Source organism: Martes martes (assembly GCF_963455335.1).
Source record: "Martes martes genome assembly, chromosome: 14".
NCBI classification, from domain to species: Eukaryota; Metazoa; Chordata; class Mammalia; order Carnivora; family Mustelidae; genus Martes; species Martes martes.
Genome location: NC_137902.1, coordinates 86132697 through 86149130, shown reverse-complemented (window position 1 = coordinate 86149130; position 16434 = coordinate 86132697). Strand labels below are relative to the sequence as shown.

At 42.8% G+C, this 16434-nt stretch overlaps 1 protein-coding gene and 1 long non-coding RNA gene across 2 annotated transcripts in view; one reads left to right on the top strand and one right to left on the bottom strand.

The window, feature by feature from the left end:
* Positions 1 to 2690: 2690 nt before the first annotated feature.
* Positions 2691 to 5339, bottom strand: LOC308355257. The gene is made up of 2 exons (XR_013967942.1): positions 3857 to 5339; positions 2691 to 3749 (listed from the first exon to the last, which is right to left on the bottom strand). It is a non-coding gene; the product is annotated as an uncharacterized lncRNA (long non-coding RNA).
* Positions 5340 to 5552: 213 nt separating this feature from the next.
* Positions 5553 to 16434, top strand: part of LYST (lysosomal trafficking regulator) — a 173109-nt gene continuing 162227 nt past the window's right edge. The window contains exon 1 of the mRNA XM_080822463.1: positions 5553 to 5741. The gene's annotated coding sequence lies outside the window, so the exon portion shown is untranslated. The remainder of the gene's footprint in view (positions 5742 to 16434) is intronic.

Sequence of the window (16434 nt, the reverse complement as noted above, 5' to 3'; positions counted from 1 at the left end):
TCAGTCATCACCCACCCTCCTGCCTGCCCTGCTAACATCACCCCCACCCTCCTTGAAATGGGGTCTTCACTCTTTCAGCTTTGGGAAGCATCTTCCTGCCATCATGATCTCCCTCATCGGTTTGCACACATGCCATTCCCTCTCCTGGAGCAGAGCTTTTTAACTTTCACGTGCATATAAATCATCTGAGGATCTTGTTGAAATGCCAAGTATGACTCAGGAAGTCTGGGGTTGTGGTCGGAGATCCTGGATTTCTTACAAGTTCTCAGGTGGTGCTGGCAGTCCAAGGAGAGTCATGGCCCCAGTGTCGGCCTCGCTGTCAGTGGCTTCCGGACACGTGGTTTTATAGACGGCCACAACAGTAATAGTAACAGCCACTGCATCAACAAAAGAACCGAGCAACAAACCCTCTCAGGGACAAATCAGCTTGCCAACTCTTCATTGCCAATCGCTTTGTCAAGATAAGACAGTGAACATATGTGTGGGTATGACTGCCATAGCCTACAGGAAGGTTATTTCAATTCCAAAGAAATACAAAGGCCATAGCTTCAGAAGGGGTCTTTTTAAATTGAGTAAACTTAACTTTGTGAAAAGCTCACAACACTCCTTTAATTTTTAAAATTTGGTCCATCTAGACTGGGAGCACTAAAGGCGTATGCAAGAAAAAGTGGCCTGCCTGAAGCCTGCTGTGTCTCTAAGTCTCAGATCTAGGGTCAGCTTGTCCAAGAACGCTTTTCTCATCCCAGACATGGGGTTGGATGTCCCTCCACCATACCCTAGGAATCCCCGTGCATGACACCGTCCTCACTCTCATCACTCTCCATTGTCACTGCTTGTCTTCCTGTCTGGGGTCCCCAGTGTCTTTCCTCTACCTTTGTATCCCAAAACCTCAAACATTGAAAGTACATGGGAAATACCCTGTAGTTGAATCAACGCCTGAAATAATGGGTCAATATAACAATATTACTGGTGAATTCGATGTCTGGTATTAGGTAGAGTCAGAAACATTTTTTTGAAATGGTCCAAAATCATGGTGTATATGAAATTAGAGACAAAGTGTATACATTAAGAATCTTTTCATGTAGCATGTTTTTTGAGTGGGCAGTGAAACATACAGATCTTCACCTGTTCTTCACCTCGAATCTGACCAGCCCTTTCCAACACTTGCTTTGAACTGGCCAAGTGATATTCTGCTCTGTGAACTTGCAGGTAACATTTTTCTGGTCTTCTAAATGAGACACCATGAGCTTTAGAGGGTTCTTGTGACTTTTAAATCTGCTATGATCCCCTGAGCTCTTGACAATGGATAGCAAACATGCATTTCTTATAACATTTCTTAATTTCTTCCCACTTGTTAGCCTGTCGTATAGGACGGACTTAGTTTGCTCTTTCAAAATAAACAGCTCATGCAGGTTACAACTCAAAGTTCATCATAAACTTGTTGAGCACAGGAATATATTGGGGATTAAGACAGACAAAATATCAACTGTTAAAATAAGAAATGGCAAGTAAGTCACTTGGGTAAGAATTATGCTCAATAATGGACAAAATTCCTCCTTTTTCAATGATGGTGACAACTTTATAGCTGTGTGTATGTGAGTGTGTGTGTGTATCTGTGGACATGTACATCACTTACTAGTAACTATTTCTGGAATGAGATCACAGAAGACTTACATTTTCTTGATTGTATATTTGTCTTAACATTTGCATTTATTACTATAGCAAGTATTTTCCATTCTAAGCAAAAAGGCAATTCAGAATTTAAAAAGAAAAAAACTTTTATGGGAGTTTCATAGCTGTCCACCAGTACAGTCTTTCCTACACACGAAAGTGGGACACTGAAACACACTCAGCAGGAAGTTTCCACAACAAAGAAGAGGGCTTTGGGTTGTCTTAGCACTTTTAACTGGCTGTGAAAAGCACCTCATAAAGTATTCTTGATGTTTACAAATCTTGCAATATAAGAGTTTTTAAAGTAAAATATACATACTTTGGGAAATCTAAAAAGTTAGCAGTGATTTAGTAGAGAAAATTTAATTTAAAAATCTTATTAAAACCTAATCTGGTCAGTTTCGCAAAGAGAAGGAGCAAATGTTGTTAAGCCACTTAATGGAGACATTAAGAACCGACTTCTTCAATAAGTTTTAAGGTGCCTACTAAAAAGCACATTTTAAAAAGAGTCATATGCATCCTAATAACATAAAGCCTTCCAAAACTAAGTTTGTATATCTTTAATTTAAAAAAAGATTTTCTTTCTTTCTTTATTTGAGGTAGCGATCGCTTCTCGGCCTTTTGGCTAAGATCAAGTGTATTTATTTGAGTTAGCGAGCACCTAAGAGGAGGAGGGAGAGAAGCAGACACCCTGCTGAGTGCAGAGCCCCAAGTGGGCTCCATCCAATGACCCTGAGATCACAACCCAAGCCAAAACTGAGAGTTGGATGCTCAAAAAACTGAGCCACCCAGGCACCCCTATAATTTTTTAAAAGACTTTTATTTATCCACTTGAGAGAGAGGGAGCACAGAGGGAGAGCGACAGGAAGAAGCAGACTCCCCCCTGAGCAAGGACCCTGATGTAGGACTCAATCCCAGGACCCTGGCATCATGACTTGAGCCAAAGGCAGATGCTTAACTGACTGAGCCACCCAGGTGCCCCTATAATTTTTTTAATATAGCAATTACTCCATCTGTAGTAAAATGTGGAAATCTGTAATTTTGACCATGTTACTGTTACAAATATGAAAGTCCTGCCTCCTGTATCACTCCTTCAAAAATCCATTTCTGTTCCAGTGCAGTTCAGTGGGCATTGAAGTTTCAAACTTCATCTAAAATTATGATTAACTATTTGGATATTTATTTGACTTGAAACCAACTTGTCTCAATTAAACTGTTTATTCCATAAATCTTTGCTGAATGTTTGCTATGTGCCAGGTACTGTCCTGGCACTTGAGATACATCATAAAGAGAACAGAGGGGGCTGCCTTCATGAAGTCTCTATGTGGGAAAGAATAAAAATGAACATAATAGATGTTTAAGTTGTGTAGCACATTCTTATTAAAATTACTTGGGGGTATATTTGTCTACTAGGGTTGCCTTAACAAAATACTATAGACATTTAACCCACTGAGCCACCCAGCTGCCCCCATTGCAGGTTTTTTTTTTTTTTTAATATTTTATTTATTTATTTGACAGAGATCACAAGTAGGTGGGGGGTGGGGGAGCAAGCTCCCCGATGAGCAGAGAGGCCGATATGGGGCTCCATCCCAGGATCCTGGGATCATGACCTGAGCTGAAGGCAGAGGCTTTAACCCACTGAGCCACCCAGGCGCCCCATTGCAGGGTTTTGAGAGGAGGTGTGACATGGTCTGATTTTTATATATCCATGTAGTTATGAAATTATTATTTTAAGGCATTTTGGTGAATAATTAATGAGGAACGCACATTTACATCTGACCTTTGAACAAGATGGGTTTGAACTGAATAGGTCTACTTAAATACAGATTTTTTTTCAGTAAATACAACACACTTGTATAAATGTAATTTCCTTATAATTTTCTCCTTAACATTTTCTTTTCTCTGGCTTACTTTAAGAATACAGTATACAAAATACATGCTAATTAACTGTTTATGTTATAGGTGAGGCTTTTGGTCAAGAGAAGGCCATCAATAGTTGAGTTTCAGGGAAGTCAGAAGTTCCTCGTGCAAGGGTCATCACCCCTACCTAACCCGTTGTTGTGTTGTTCAGGAGTCAACTGTAAAAAGAAAAAAAAAAGAGTCAACTGTAGATTAACTGCATCTTTTATAACCTTGATTTGAGCCTAGATTTAAAGTCAAATTATCTGGAGAACTTCCCACTTACAAAGTTTTCCAAAGTGTGATAATACACATAAGTAATCCTTCCTTCTACGTATCTATTATTTTTCTTTTTTCTTTCTTCTGTTGAATGTACAGTTACACGTTTCCTGTGTTCATTTGAAATCTTTTGAACTAAGTTTTACCTAATTACGCATAGTTAATATCCATGTTCTAAGATATTTTTGAACAAAGCTCATTCTGTGGTAGCTGGGTTATACAGATATACAGAGAAGAGAACCGTCAGAAATGACATTACTTTGTGCCCTTTACAAATAAAGAATACTTTGAGGGCTAATTGTGTACCGTTGTAATACAAAGTCTGTTTCATTCTGTTTGGCTTTAACAAAATCATGGTCATTGACTATCTTGCATTCAAGAGAAACAGAACCTGGATTGTTATCATTTCTAGGACTTCTTTGTCCATTAAAAAAACAACAACATGTTTTTAAGATAGTGGGTAAACGTTGATGCGAACACAAGAGTAGGTTCACTGTTAGGTAAAACTGTGAAGCAGGTCAAGTTGGGCTTCCTCTTCCTCTTTTAGTTCGGGGAAATTCATCAAAGTATCTCCAGCCCCCAGCAGGGTCCCTGGCCCCTAGCAGGTGCTCGTTCTTATCGAGTAGTGAGTAGTGATTTCCCCGGGACATCGCTCACACGGCCCCGTTAGCGACTTGGGGCCGCGCACCGCTGGAGTGCCGGCATCCTAGCCGACTGCCGGGGGAGGGGGCAGCCTGTGCCCCGAGTGACGAGCCAGGCGTTGAGCTCCGAGTGTCAGTGGGGAGTGTTTTAAAGTGCAGAGTTCTCCCCGGGAGCATCGCTGGCCACGGCACGGTCCCGCCCCCGATGCACCATCTCCTTCGCTCGTCACGGGCCGCGCGAGGGGCATCTGGTCCACCGCCTTACGACACCACGTCCTGACTTATTTCCGTTTCTTGAACTGCGGATCCTCACGCAACTGCCGTCCGCTCGCAGACCACCTGCTCACGGGGTGCGCGACGAGGCAGGACCCGAACCCCGCTCCGGGCCTTCCCGGGCGCGTCCGACAGGCCGCACGCGCGGGGTCGCGGAGACCGGGCGGGGAGCGGCGGCCTCTCCGACGCCGTCGGGCACGGGCCGGGCCAGGCCCCCGGCGGTGCAGCCCAGCCTCGCCGTGCGGACCCGCGGCCCCGGCCGGAGGCGCCGCCGCTGGGAGGCTGGGAGGCCGCGGCCGCGCGCTGTGCACAAGCGCGTTCCAGGAGCGCGGAACCGAAAGACGCGCGCTCGCGCCGGGTCGCTTCCACGGCGGCTTCGCGGCCCTCGCGAACGGCCTTCTCCGGCCCGAAGGCGGGCTCGTCCCCCCGCGGGCGCCCTCCCGCTCCCACGCCCGCCCCGCGCGTCCTGCACCCCGGGCTCCGGCCCCGCACAAGGGGACAGGGCGGGTCTACGCCGACTGGAGGAAGCGGGCGCCGCGCAAGGGCTCGACGCTTGTCCGACGACGGTTGCCCGCTCCGGCGTCTGGCACAGCCGGGCCCGCAGGGCACAGACAGGACGACCCGCCCAGGCAAGCCGCCCCCGCGCAGGCAGAAACCCGCGAGACCCCCCCCAACCCTGCGGCTCGGCCCGCCCCCCTCCCCGTCCTATTGGCTCGGCCGCCCCACGCGTCACGCCTGCGACGTCGACGCGCCCTACCGGCGAGGGGCGGGGCTCGGGGCGCGCGAGGCGGGGCAGGCGCGCAGGCGCAGGCGGTCGGGTCGGGTCCGGACGGGGGAGGGGAGGGGGCGGTGTTCCCGGTTTCCTGGGTTACCTGAGGGGGCGGGGGTGGGGAGTTCGCGGCGGCTGCGGCGGCGACAGCGACGACGACTGGGGATTCTCCCGGTGAGTGGAAGCGCGCGGCGGCAGCCCCACAGCAGGTAAAGGCGGCCGTGGGCGCCGATGACGCCGGCCGAGGGGTCCCGGACACCGTCCGCGGCCTAGAGGGAGGAGGTTTGGGGGGGCGGCGGGCAGCCGCGGCGGGGGGTTCGCGGCCACCCGGCTGAGGGCGCGGGGGGCTCGGCCCCAAGCCCGCCCTCGGGCGTCCTCCCGGCCCCGGCTCTCCGAGACGTCGCCCCACGGCGCCCGGGCAGCCCTGGGCAGCCGCTGAGCGGCGGGCGGGAGCGGGAGCTGCCCCCGGACCCTCGCGGCGGCCGCCCGCCACCAACTTTATTTCCCGGCGCGGGGGGAGGGCGGGTCGGCCGGCGGCGACGCGCTGCGGGCGGGGTCGTGTGTGTGGTGCGCTGCGGGGCACGGGGCCCCCCGCCCGGCCCGGACCGCAGGTCGACGGCGGCAGCGGACGGTTTCCGCGCCGCCACCCTGCGGTCGCTCCCGGCGCTCCGGGGCCGCCGCGCTGCCCCAGCTGTCATCTCCCCGGGTGCCTCGCTCTGCCGCCTTCCTCGCGCCTGGGACGCCCTGGCCGGGGAGCGAGCCGCTCCGGAGGGTCCTCCGCGACGTCTGCCGTCTGTGCGGGCGTCCCTGGAGCCTGGCCGAGGGGCCCCTTCGCCGGCGGCGGGATTCAGCTGTCAGAGAAACGACCCGGGAGACCCCCGCCCCCGGCCGACCCCACCGTGGGCAGGTCGACGGGCCGTGCGGCCGCGCAGGGGCTGGGGTCCGAGGCTTTAAGAGCCGCTCCCTGGCCTTCCCTCTTATCGGGCTGAACAAAACAAACCAGCCCCGTGTGCTCGGCCGACTCCGCACCCCGCGACCGCACTTGGTAGTTGGTGAGGCTTGTTTCGAGCAGATAGAGAATGTTGCGTCTCGTGCTGAATGCGGACCAGCCTTTCCTTGAACACCGAGTTCAGCTCTCATTTTTCCCAGGCTTTGTCGAACACACTGATAGGACAGACTGAATTGGGCTTTTCTTCCTGATGGCTCCTGGCTGGCCTGCTGCTGCTTTAAACTTCCACACCCAGAAACCTTAAGCTAATAAAGATGTTGACTCTGAGCTTTCATTTTATAGATGCAGTTATTAATCTGGGGTATCTGTTTTACAGAGCTTTGCAACTAGTCAGCAACTTTTTCCCAAATAGCTCTTTGCTGTCCTCCATATTGTTACTGCCTAAAGATTGGGGGACTTGGAAAAGAGGAGGAATTCGGAGAAAAGGAGTTATTATATAATTTAACTCACATGGAAGCAGTTTGAAAGCTATAAAATGATGTATAAATTTAGTAAATATTTATGGAGCATGGACTGTGTGCCAGTTTTCTGAACAGATAAATATCCCCTCCTTCATGGAGCTTACATCCTAGTGGGGGATCTCAGATAATAAAATATGTGCTATGTCATTTTGTGTTAAGGACTATAGAGGGAAAAGCAGGAAAGAGGGAGGATAAGGGGAGAGGGTTGCAATTTTAACGAGAGGTAGCCAGGGGAGACTTCCTGGAGAACGTGGCATTTGAGCCCAAGATCAGAAGAAGTGGGAAAGTACTCCATACCCCTCTCTAGGGGAAGAGTGTTGAAGCAGCAGGAGAGGCACTTGCAAAAGCTTTGAGGCAGGAGTGTACAGGGCATGTTAGAGGACAGCTCAAAGGCTGATTTGCCTATGCTGGAGTGAGTAAAGTAAGAGTAGTAGAATTGAAGTCAGTTGAGTAGGAATGGGATATCAGGTTGGGTGAGGCCTTGTAGGCCTTTGGACGGACTTGGTCTAACATTCTGAGTGAGAAGGGGAGTCATCCCTTTGAATAGAGAAGAGATACAACAGGCTTTTTAAAGGGTCACCCCGGTGGCTGGAGTGGAGAATAGGCAATTTGGGCCGGGGGAGGGATTGGTCAGCAGTGGAAGCAGGGATGTTAGCTCAGGGACCCTTGCCATAATTCAGGCCAGAGGTGACTATAATTTGGACCAGAGTGGAACTGATGGAGTGGTTGATTTTGGATGAACTGAGGGTAGACTCAAGAGGAGACTTACAGTCATCACAGTGTTTTTCCTAAGTGAGTGTAAAGATGAAGTACACATGTACTGAGATGAGGTTTATGAGGGGTTGGTTAGAAAACAGAAATGAGATGTCCAGACAGAGATTATTAGCTGTAGATTGCAGTGACTTTGTACTGAAGATGTTATATTACCTTGACTTTACCAGGGGCCTAATATTTTCACCCATAAACTGCCAAATATTTTTCCATACTCATTTTCTTTTTAGTTCTTTTGGACCAACTTAGTCATTTCATTTCACCAAGGGCAGTTTTGTTCTTATATGGTTGCCCTCAGAGCATCTGCTTGTTAGTTTCAGTTGTAGAGAAGGCCATATAATCCAGAATTTTGGAATATCTTTGTAACTTGAACACCTCAAATGATTAATCTTTTCCCAAATTATGTTTAGATGACTGGCTTAAGTTCAAGAATTGTTTTTTAAGCCTCAGAAATCTTGTTATCAAACGTGGCTTCACTTGGCCATTTGTGAAATTACAATGAAAATGACCTGTATTTTTAATACTTTATTAATGAGTCAGTCATATAGAGGGATTATCTTAATTCCTTAGTTTCATTAAAGATGGCTTGAAATAAATGGGCCATCACATGTTAAATGGAGATCTTTTTATCAAATTACGCAGTATTTGGAACAATAGAATTTGGCCTGTAAAATATGTATCAAAACTATATCAGGCTCCTAGAGTTTAAGGTCTAACCCTCTTATTAAGAACCCAGGTTATAAACTAATGTTTTTAAATGGATTTTCAACCTAAATATATTCTGAACGTATATTTTAAGAACTGTCAGATTAATAACTAGTTATAAGATGAACTTGGAGTCAGTGGGAACACCATATTCTCTTGGATCCTACTTTCTTTTGTATTTCTCCTCACAAGTATTTGTCCATGTTTCTCTTAATTCTCTTGGCCTTGATTTCTAGTAATTGAGAGAGACCTGATACATTTGGAAACTTTGAATGCTTTTCAGGTCTAATAAGGGGGGGATCTTATTTAATAATATGAAAACGTAATACTTAAAGTGTGATCCTTTTAATTTATAAAGAAAAGAATTAAACAGTTTTCCAAAAGGCTAGTCATCGTTGCATCCAAATGTGATTCCTTGAAATTGAAACTCCAAATGCATGAGGAAATAAGAGAACCTCTAGCCACTTTAAATGAGTGGAAGAAATAGACGAACGATAAGGGAGAATACTGCACATACTTACAAATGTTTATACAACGTAACCACTCATCTTTACAAAGTGAAGAGGATAGAGGATTTTTGCCAGAAACCTGAAGAATGACATATTTTAAATTTAGGAATGGAGTCGGGGGTGGGTAGTGAAGCCTAGAAACTATACACTGAACATCTTGACACTAAGTGATTCCTAGAAAAATTATAAATCAGATTGCCAAGCAGATGCTTTGTAATTTGTGATTAGAAAACAAGGCACTGATTATTAAGACACAGTTGTTTTTTTAAGAACAAGTCATACTAATCTCTTGCTCTCTTTGCCAAAGGTGTGATAATATTAAATAGTCTTTTTAAGTACCTCTCATCTTACAGAGTGCATTCCCATTTATTATTAACTCTCACAACTGCCCTGTGAAGTAGCATCAGAGGAGGAGCCCTCAATGGTAGGAGCCCAGGGAAGACATGAAGGGGACAGATGGTAGATTTTAGAAAGGACTTACTTAGATACAGGATAAAAGAAAAGGAGGAATCAAAGTGGGCTTTAAGGATTCTAGATTGTCTGACTGGGTGAATGGTGATGCTGGTAATTGATCTTAAATTTGAAAATATAGGTGGAGGAACAGATTTGGAGATGTAAAATTCATCAGTTCACATCAGTTTGGTGAAAAGTTATTTTTTAATCAGAACCAAGTCACATGTAATTAAAATTTTCAAAATATGTAGGTCACTCTGGAACTCAGAAAAGTCTTAACCAAATAAAGAAGTCTTCATTCATTCAGCAAACACATCCTTTCAAATACTTTTGGTAAGGAAGAGAGGACAGTGGGTAGAAGCTTGAGTGGGGAGGTGTGATTGGGGAAGGTTTGTTTTTCCTTAAAGATGAAAGAGTCAAGGAACTTTAGTGGACTGATGAGAAGGGTCCATTGAAGAGGAGAGAAAATTCAAGTCACAAAATTGAAGTCTCAAGAGAAAGAAGATAATCAGACATAACCTCAGAGGAAAGGGAAGGGTTGGGAACAAGAGTGCAGGTGAAAGGGTTACCCTGAAGAAGGGCAGTGATGCATCTTCCTGTTTAAAAAAAAGAAAAGGAAATAGAGTAGGTACCGATACAATATAGGTACAGGTCCAGGATGGCATCTCTTGTCTCCATGGAGCCAGTTTATCTGCTGAAATTGAGAGCATGGGTTGGGGTATGTTCATGGGAAGAGTTACTGTTGTGATTGGGAAAGGGGCTTGACCAGGGACCACTGACCTAATTGCTGGATAGTGATGAACACCCTTGAAATCACAAATGAGGAAAGCAGCCAATCAGAATGGTTAAGGAGTTTTCTCCAGTAGCTCTATGTAACGGTGCAGAAAGCACTGAATCTGGATGAGGATTGGAAGGGAGGGTATGATGTAGAACTTGGGTTGGGGGATGGTATAAAGTCAAGGGACTGAGTGATGATGAGGTTGCTAATGGAAAGGCTGAGCCAGAGGTATCCTGCTTGATTAAGGAAGACAGCCAAGCCAAGATGGGTCTGAGGAATGTGCAGAACAAAGAGGGTGAAGAATCTCAATGAGGAGCTGTAGGATTCATGGGAGTGAAGGACTGCTAGGGACGGAAGAATAGGCACATGATGTGAGGTCCTAACTCTAAGACTCTGGAGTGGAAACAGTTGCGGGTGATGATATGGGCCAATGTACGACCAATGATAGTAGGTAGCCAAGACTAATAGTGCTAATTACAGCAATTGTAATATTAATAAAAGCTACCATTTTTTGAGTACTGTATACTAGTCACCATACTACATGCCTTCCATAGGTTATCATACTTATTTTTCACAACCACCTACTAAACCATGCTTACCCTCTACAAAGTAGAGGTCATTGAAAACGAGGAAATAAAAGAGCTCTGAATCCTAGTATATAGAGATTATTTGTTCTTATAGATAATGCAGCCCTCAGAATAACAGATCCTGTATGGAGAGGAAGCAGGAGTTGTATGACTCAGTTCTCCGTAAATGGAGATGAAAGACTCAAAGTCAGTAGTTGACAACTATAAATATAGCTATAATGTAGCCTTAAAAATGGATAAAATGGTATAATAATGATGCACAAGTCACCTTGGAAACTAGGTGATAACCGGAATAATGCTAACTTGTCTTCCTGGCCTGGGAGCTGAGTGTATACAGTGATGTATTAAGAGGAGGAGAAGAAAAGATTATGTAAAGGTGAAGGATATAACGATGTTTCTTAGCAATGGAACTAGGGTTCCTAAAGCTAGGGAGTAAAGAATCCAGGGAGGAAGAAAGAGTCATCTAGTTGTGTGTAAAAAAATCAGGATGGATGGGTGGGCAAGTAGGGTGATCATATAATTTATTGACCAAACAAGTGTTATTTTGAAAATGAAAAGAATGTTGTTAGTAGTTACTCTGGGACAGCAGGCACAAACCAGAACTGTCGTAGGCAAATCAAGATGTTTGGTCTTATTAGTGACAGGTAACTAGAGGAGCTATCACCTTGGAAAGGGGCTGTGGATGTTGAGAATGAATGGACCCCCAAATTAGAGGGACATGAATGGAGCTTACTAGGCTAAGATTATTCTCTTTAGCGCTATAATACTGCCCTAAAATGTTCTGGGTATGTTTTGTTCTATAAGAGTGTGGAGATTTGAAAGAAGTTCTGGATTCATCTCTATATGAAAATCTATCCATCTCTATATGAAAATTTGGAATCCATTAACGCATAGGTCATACTAGAAACCTTAGAAGTAGATGAGATCATCAAAAGAAAATACAAAGAAAGAGAACTGAGGCAGTGGATAGAATCCAGAAGCTTACCAACATGAAGGAGCTGGTAAAGAAGATTCCAACTAAGGAGACTGAACAGGAGTGGTTAGGCAGGGTAGAAGGAAAGCCAAAAGAGATCTGTTATCTTATAAATCCAGAAAGAAGAGAGATTCAAGAAGTGAATGATTTGTCGTTTCATATGCCTTATGTTCTTCAGAGAGGTCAAATATGATAAGGACTGGAATGTGTCCATTGGCAATTAGAAAGTTGTTGTTGATCTTGGCCTGACTAATTTTGGGAGAGGAGTGTGGGCAAAAGTCAGACTGAGGTGCACAGAGAGGTGAGGTGAGGCGGGAAGACCACTTCAAGTGGAGACCACGCTTGAGTAATCTTGAAAGAGGGAGGTATTAACAGGATATACATGTATATTTACTTTAGGCAGTAAAGAAGCCAATGGAGATGAGGGGTTAAAAACTAGGAGGGAGCTGGATTTCCAACAAATGCCTCCTGGTTAAGGTCTAGTTAGTAATTTTGTTGTAATGGAAATAGTGAAAATAAGAGGAAGATACATTTTAAATCAAGTATGACAAACTTTGTAATAACTACAACTTATCAGAAGCTGAGATAGGTAGAAAGTGTTTATTGAAGAGAGAATTCCTAATTTGGTGAAATACTGTAAGGTGACATTTAGGTTGTGGACTAACTCTAGGGTTCCATTTTCATTTTTTAGGGGGAGGGTGGTGTGTACACATAAGCATAAGGCTTATTAGTTCAGGATTCCTGATCCCACAACACTGATTTTTTTTTTTTTATAATTTGTGTTGATTGGTTTTTATCAAATAGCTTTGACCAAAGTTTCTTTCTCCATATTGCAACATTAACACATCTCAGGAACACTGCCGGCACGTTGTAGAGCTTAAAAAGTAATAAGAGGTAAATTCCACCTTCTCATTCTCTGCAGGGGAAATCAAAGATCTAGGGATGCTGGAGCAGGGATTGAGGCAGAGCCTCAGTCTGACTCATATTCCAGAATTGTATCTCCTACAACCTGCTAAATGTTTATTCCTGCTACTTTCTTGCCAAATCATCTTCTCCTTTCATTCTTTGACTCTGACAGATTGTAGAAGACCAACTTTGTATAAATAAGTAAAATAGAGGTCTTAACATATATGGACTTCTTCTGGTAGATGAACAAAATGCTCTTGAGATCTACCTGAAAACTGTAAGATGTTATAAAGTTATTTTTTTATTAATGTAAACACAAGCGGGAGGGGGGGAGAGAAAAGCAGGCTCCCTGCTCAGCAGGGAGCCCAATTCGGAGCTCAGTCCCAGGACTCAGGGATCATGACCTGAGCTGAAGGTAGGCACTTAATGACTGAGCCGCCCAGGCGCCCCTGCAAAATCTCTTTTAAGAAGTCTCTTCTCTCGCGTGCCTGGGTGGCTCAGTAGGTTGAGCATGTGACTCTTGGTTTCTGCTCAGGTCCTAATCTCAGGGTTGTGGGATCTACCCCCACCCCCATGGGGCTCCGCGCAGGCTTGTGCACGCTCTCTCTCTCAGATAGGTAAATAAATCTTTAAAACATTTTTCAAAAATTAAAAATTAAAATTAAAATAAGTCTCTTCTCTCTTAAGAAGACCTTGAAAAGAATATAGGCTTCTAGACCAGAGAAATGTGGTTTCTAGGAGCAACTTATCGAATTTACTGGCTAGCATTCTTGACTATTTCTGGATATTTCAACTGTCTAAAATCATAACAGTTTAATATTTCTGTTATGTGGTACTTTTGAATATTAAGTTATATATAATTATATCTGATATAATTATGCAATTTATATATGTTATATATTGTATATCATATATATCTGGGATGATGCTTGAAGCCTAGTTACACATTTGATAAATATTGATATATATTAATTTTCTTTCCTCTTCTTTTTGGATTTTTGTTTCTTTGACATGCTATTCTTTATTTATTATTGAAATATAACTAACAGTGTTATATTAGTTTTAGGTGCTATAATGATTCAGCAATTCTGAATATTACTCAGTGCTCACCACGCTAGGGGTACTCTTAAGCCTCTTTATCTATTTTGCCCATCTCCCCCACCTCCCGCCCCTCTGGCAACCACCAGTTTGTTCTCTGTATTTAAGAGTCCGGGGTTGTTTGTTTCTCTTTTTTTCTTTGCTCATTTATTTTGTTTCTTAAACTCCACATATGAGTGAAATCCTAACATTTATCTTTCTCTGACTTATTTCGCTTAGCACTATACTTTCGAGCTCCACCCTTGTCATTGCAAATGGCAAGATTGCATACTTTTTTATGGCTGAATAATATTCCGTTGTGTATATATACCACATCTTCTTTATCCATTCATATATTGATGGACACTTGGGTTGTTTCCACATCTTAGCTACTGTAAATAATGCTGCGATAAACATAAGGGGAATCTATCTTTTTGATTAGTGTTTTCACCTTATTTGGTTAAATACCCAGCAGTCGAATAACTAGACCGTAGGGTAGTTCTGTTTTTAGCGTCCTGAGGAAGCTTCACACTGCTTTACACAGTAGCTGCACCAGTGTACATTCCCACCAACAGTGCATCCTTTCTCTCCACGTCCTCCATTTGTCATTTCTTGCCTTTCTGATTGTAGCTGTTCTGTCATATTTAAGGTGATATCTTATTGTGGTTCTGATTTGCATTTTTCTGATGATTAACAATATTGAGCATTTCTTCATGTGTCTGTTATCCATTTGTATGTCTTCTTTGGAAAAATGTCTATTCAGGTCACCCGGCCATTTATTAATCAGATTATTTGGTTTTTGGTATTGGCTTATATAAATTCTTTATATTTTGGATATTAACCCCTTATTAGATATATCATTTGCAGACATCTTCTGCCATTCAACACGTTGCCTTTTTGTTTTATTGATGGTTTCCTTCACTGTGTAGAAGCTTTTTATTTTGGTGTAATCACAATAGTTTAGTTTTGCTTTTGTTTTTTCTTGCCTTGTGAAATATATCTAGAAAAATGTTTCTATGGCTGGTATCAAAGATATTACTGTCTGAGCTCTCTTCTGTGATTTTTATGGTTTCAGGTCTCACATTTAGTCTTCAGTCCTTTTTGAGTTAATTTCTGTGTATAGTATAAGAAAGTGGTCTGGTAGAGACTGTCTTTTTCCCATTGTATATTCTTGCCTCCTTTGTTGTAAATTATATGACCGTAGAAGCATGGGTTTATTTCTGGGCTCTCTGTTCTGTTCTGTTGATATATGTTTCTATTTTTGTTCCAGTACCCTGTTGTTTCGATTAGTACAGCTTTGTAGTATATATTGAAATCTGAGATTGTGATACCTCTAGCTTTGTTCTTCTTTCTCAAGACTTGTTTGCCTAACTCTTATTTAAAGGGATTCATGTACCTCGTGTATATATCAGCATTATTTACACTAACCAAATTATGGAAGCAGCTGAAGTATCCATAAATAGATGAATGAATAAAAAGGATGTGATGTGTGTGTGTAAAAATAAATAAAAACATTAAAACAGAAGATCGTGTTGGCTATTTGGGTTCTTTTGTAGTTCCATATAAATTTTAGTATTATTTGTTCTAATTTTTTGAATAATATTGGCTATTTTTTCTCTACTTTCAAGCCTGTTTTTTGGCACGGTTTAACCATGTCCCACCCCCAAGATTGTTGTTGGGATGAATTCGCTGTTTTTTTAGAAACTGTTCTTGTGCTTAACTGTTTCAAAGGTAACTGTATCTTTGCTTATTGGAAATATATTTTGGTTAAGTACGTTAAAATATTTTTGTTGTAGCATTTGATTTTTGGCCAAATGTGTTTTCAATAATTTATTTAGCATAAGTGAAACCATTTCTACATGCTCATTTGTTTTATGAACTTTTAAAGAGCAGTAATAGTATATTAATTTTTCCTTTCTCTTCCATCTTTAAGATTGCTCTGATCAAAATGTGATTTGCTACAATAGAATTCTTATTAGTTCTGTAGTTCACTTGTCTGAGTTCCTTAGGTTGAAGAAGAATAATCATAATTGCATACATATTATTTTAGCAGTGTAATTATTTGAGTTTGGATGAGTGTGCAATTAAACAATGCTAAGAATGATTTCCTCTTTTACTATATTAATGTGGCTTATTTGAAAGGGCAACAAAACATTTATCAGTTCATAAAATGCATTCATTGTTACTCCTTCTGGGTATGGATTCATTGAAGTGCACAGTTCAGTGTATCCTGGCCAATGCCAAAAGGAGGTTTTACTGGTGTAACTTGTAGAACAGCTGCTTATACCTATCAGCTTGCTTTTATGCTGCTTATTAATATTTGCTTGTCTAGACTTTATTAGATCTTTATTGCATTATAACTTAGAGTTCATTAAAGATTAAAATCCTTTACTGTTCTCTGGATTTCCTCTTTAATAATGCTTCCAAAGATGGTAATGCTGCTAACTGTTCTTTGTTCCTGTATTTGAATATTTTGGAGACTATTTTTGAAATCATATATTCCATACAGCTGAAAGATATTTATTTTCTCTACACATTATTTCTGAAAAATAGAATCCCAGTAACGTAGTTTTGACAAAACTTGATTATGCACAATTTAAGGGAACATTTAGAATGTATAATTTTTTTAAAAAGATTTTACTTATTTACTTGAGAGAGAAAGCCGGGGGAGGG